Source organism: Arachis ipaensis, chromosome B01, assembly GCF_000816755.2.
Source record: "Arachis ipaensis cultivar K30076 chromosome B01, Araip1.1, whole genome shotgun sequence".
Classification (NCBI taxonomy): Eukaryota; Viridiplantae; Streptophyta; class Magnoliopsida; order Fabales; family Fabaceae; genus Arachis; species Arachis ipaensis.
Window position 1 is genome coordinate 59618264 of NC_029785.2, and position 4934 is coordinate 59623197.

Genomic DNA, 4934 nt, shown 5'->3' on the forward strand with positions numbered 1-4934 from the left:
AAAAAATAAAGAGAAAAGAAGATAATAATAATAATAATAGAATAATTTTTTTTTAAAAAAATAGTTTTTATTTTTGTTTTATTAGATTTGTTTTTTGATAAATCCAATAATTATTAGCCGAATGATATTAGTTTCCCAGCATTTTTGAAAATCGAAAAAAGGAGGGGATAAATACTATCTACAAAGTACAAAGTTTTTGACAGAGTTTTAAAATCTGAAAGTCCATTCCACTTTACACACTCTTATACATTTTCTTTTTATTGATAGATTGTCTGTTAAATTCATTTCATGATTAGAATAGTTGTTGTTAGATTGTATTTTGTTTGAAGTGTAAGTTTTGTGTCTTTTGTATGTGAAAAATATTTCAAAATCAAAAAAATATTTGTTGTTAAATGTGAATTTTGATTGTTTTAGAATGCTTGTAGATTAGGAGAGTGCCCTGTTTCTGTTTTCATATGTAAAAAAAGGGGGGGGGGGGAGTTGCGTGAACACCACGCTTACACAAAGCGAAATGCACAGCTGCACCCACACGTACGTGTACATCACACGGACGCGTCGATTTACACTCTCACCATCCACGCTCAAGCGTACAGGACGCTTACGTGTCGCTTGTCCATCCTGCCACCCACGCGCGCGCGCACATGGCGCCCACGCGTCGATTCCGCGCCCTGCCTACCCTGTTTTCTGCTCTGTTTTCTTTTCTCCTCCTCTATTCTTTTCTTTCTTCTTTCTCCTTTCTTCTTCTTTCCTTTTCTTTTCTTCTCTCCTTTCCTCTTCTTTCTTCTTCCTTTTCTTACTTTCTCTCTTCCTCCCTTTTCAAATTTCCACTTCTCATTTTTCTTATTTTTCATTTTTTTTCATATGTTGCAGTTGCTTATTATCATCCATTGTATTTTAATCTGGTTCTTATAACTTGTTTTTAGTTTCTTTTCTAAATTTCTTATTTTAATAATGGTGTTGAATTTTTTTACTCAATTGTTGAGAATTTCTTGGTTAATCTTGGTGCTTCTTGACTTGTTTGATATTGATGGGTAATGAAATTTCTAATTCCATGCTTAACCTTTGATGATCCTTGTATCCTTTGTGCATTGATGTGAGCTTACATGTCTTTCATGACCCACTCTTTCTTGTTTGAACTTAATGCTCGACATGCTCTTCATGTTATTCACTTATGCTTTGACTTTCCTCTTGCATCAAGTATTAGTTAATATGCCCTTTACCTATATTGTTCTCTCACTTACATGCGTAGCTAACATGTAGTGAGAACCTTACTCTTATTTGGCATTAGTCCCCGCCTATATTCTATTTGCTTTGATATCTTTGTTATAGGCTTAATTATCCTTCTTTCTCTTTCCTTTTAGGTTGGCCACCAAGAAGAAAAGGAATGGAAAAGCTTCTAAATGGGGCAACAAACAAGTTCACCTGCACAACTTTTTGAAGGAGCTCATCAATTGTAGCAACCCATCCACCTTGCTCTCCTTTGCATGCACCGAGGACGGTGCAAATTTCTAAGTGTGGAGAGATCGTCCGACCGACCTCCATGGTAACAACTTTTTTTTCCTTTTTCAACACCAATTCTTGATTTTCTTTGTTAGTTAGTTGTTGCATTGCATGATAGGTTGCATGCTAGTTAGAATTTGTACATATTTGACCACTTCTTCTTATTTTAGGACTACTTGGTTAGGGTGATGATTTCTTTTCCAAGAAAAATTGCTTTAGGGCACCCTACCAATTTGAATTTTTTTTTTGTTGAACTTGCTTGAAGAATTTATTTTGGAACATGGTTTTTGAGCTAAGAACACAAGCATGTGAGTTTTGAGCCAAATTGTGTGGTTACATCTTATAACCACTTATTTTCCATTCTTGTGTGCATTATTCTCTTTCTATGATTGTAATCTTTGATTTGTTTTATTCTATATGTCCATTATTCCATGTATACATGCATTTATATGATTGAGGCCATCATTTCATTTAGCTTACTTACCCAAATAGCCTACCTTTCATCAACTATTGTTAGCTAATTTTGAGCCTATTTAATCCTTTTGTTCTTAATTATAACACATCAGTACCCCTAAGTGAAAAACAATAAATGTCCTTAATTTGGATCTTTGATTAGTTTAGGCTAGTGAAAGTGTGTATCATTTGGGTATGAGAAACTTGGGACATTGGTTGAGGTAAAGGTGTAATTTATATTTTTATTGAAAATCATGGGATTGGGTACATGCTTATGCATTAAATATGTAAAAACCATATGCATTGATACGTTTGTATATACTTTTGTTAAAAAAATTGAGAAAAAATGTAGAAAAAGAAATAGAAAAATAAGAGAAAAAAATATATGACAAAAGAAAAATAAAAAGAGAAAAATAGAAAAAGAAAAGTAATAAAAAGGGAACAAAAATGTCCCAAAATAAAGAAATAATAACAATGCATATGGGATGTGCATTAAAAAAAGAATGCATGAGTATGTGAAAAAGTGGAAATCATGGGGAAGCTAAGTTGTGTATTAGAATTGTATAGGTTTCTATATGTGTTAGGTGAGAGCTTAGGCTAATCAATGATGCAAATTTTAAGCTCACTTAGCCATATATGCATCCCTACCTTTACCCTAGCCCCATTACAACCTATGAACAAGTCCTCATGATGAATGTATGCATGCATTGAATAATTGTTGATTGTTAGAAGAAAAACAAATCAGAAAAGCATGATTAGAAGAGAATTGAGTGAATCAACCCTATACACTTGAGCAACTAGAGTGGATACACTTCCGGTGAGGGTTCGATGCTCAATTCCTTGTTCCCGGCTTTCATGAGCTTCCTTTTTGCAAGTTTATTTGAACTTCATGTTGATATTTGAATTGGTAGGATTCATGAATCATTATATGATCTTAGCCCTACTTGCTCATACATGCTCTTGGAGATTGATTTGCTTTTGACCAAGTAGGTAGAATCATCTTGCATTTAGTTGCATTTATATAGATAGGTGCATATAGTTTCTTTGCATTGAATAAATGTTCATACCCCTTTTCTTGTCCTTCTTTATCCTTAGCATGAGGACATGCTTGGTTTAAGTGTGGGGAGGTTTGATAAACTCCAATTTTGTGGTTTATCTTGTTCTTAATTTAGGGGATTTTATCACCTTTTCCCACATTTATTCAATGAAATAGCATAGTTTTGTAATTCTCCCTTAATTTATGCTTAAGTGTAAAAACATGCTTTTTAGGCCTTAAAATAGCTAGATTTAATCCACTTTAATTCCATTTGATGCCTTGATATGTTTGTTAAGTGATTTCAGGTTTAGAAGGTAAAGATTGGATTGAAGGAATGAAGGAAAAGCATGCAAAGTGGGAGAACTCATGAAGAAATGAAGGAACTGCAAAGCTGTCAATCCTAACCTCTTCGTACTAAATCAATCATAACTTGAGCTACAGAGGTCCAAATGAGGTGGTTCTAGTTGCGTTGGAAAGCTAACATCCGGGCTTCAAAATGATATAAAATTGCAGTTAGGTGACACGCACGCGTTCTTCACACGCACACGTCGCAGGACCAGCGTGGACCATTTTGGGCAAAACGTGGCCAGCTATTTCTGAAGCATTTTGGGCCCAATCCAACTCATTTCTGATGCTATTGAACCCAAAGATTGAAGGGGGAAGGAACCAAGTAGTCATAGTTTAGTTTTCATCATGCTTTAGGGTAGAATTCTAGAGAGAGAGGCTCTCTCCTCTCTCTAGATTTAGGATAGAAATTAGGTAAAGTTAGGTTAATCTCTCTCAAATTTCTCTTTCAATTCTTGTTTTTATTTCAATTCTCTTTTTTTAGTGTTCTATTGTCTTAATCTTCTTAGTTCTCTTGTTAATTTCTTATTTTTCTCTCTCTTATGTTGATGAACAATTGTTGGATATTGATTTCTTTTAATGCAATTTTATGTTCCCATGTCTCTTTTATATTGATCTTGATTGTTATTATTGATTTCTTGCTTATGTTAGTTGTGGGTTTCTTTAATTCTTAAATTTTGTGATGCTTACTTTTCTTGCACACTAGGTGTTTGATAAAATGTTTCCATTAGTTTTTGAGTAGTTTTCTTTACTCTTGGCCTAGGCTAAGGGGATTGAGTGACCTTGAGTCATTGGGTCTAACGGATTTGGTGATTTGAGAACCCTTAGTGGTCAATTTGATAACCATTAACACTAGCCTACTACTAGGTCAATTAGTAGCTAGGTTAGGGCTTATGGATTGATGTTGATCAAGCCAATTGATATACTTCAAGTATAGAAGTAAACTTAATGAGCTTGGTTCCTCACAATTGTCAACATATGGTTTGTTGACAAGGATGGTGACCTCAATTTCCCATGTCTTAGCCAAGAGTTCTTTTTCCTTATTTTATTAGTTCTTGTTATTTTACTTTATTGTCATTTATTTTCTTGCTAATTACTAAATCAAACCCCTTGCATCTTCATAGCAAATAATTGATCACTTTATTGCAATTCCTTGTGAGACGACCCGAGGTTTAAAAACTTCGGTTAATTTTTATTGGGGTTTGTAATTGTGACAACTCAAATTTTTGATGTCAGAATTATTTGTTGGTTTGGAGCTATGCTTACAACGAAGTTCTTATTTCTATAAGAGAAATTCTAGACCGACACGACAATTCTTCACTATCAGAGCTCTGGGCGTAGCACGCCAAGCTTTTGAAGCCTATTCTCATCAATGGGCGTGCCACTTGGTGCTCTGGGCGTGGCACGCCAAGCCAACATTCCAGCAAGGGAGATTGAAGAGTTCAACATGGGCATGCCACTTGATGTCAAAGGCGTGGCATGCCAACCTTAATTGTGACTTGGGCGTGCCACTTGGGTTCTAGGCGTGGCACGCCAACCTTGAAAGAATGTAGTTCCAACATGGGCGTGCCACTTGGTGCTATGGGCGTGGCATGCCAAG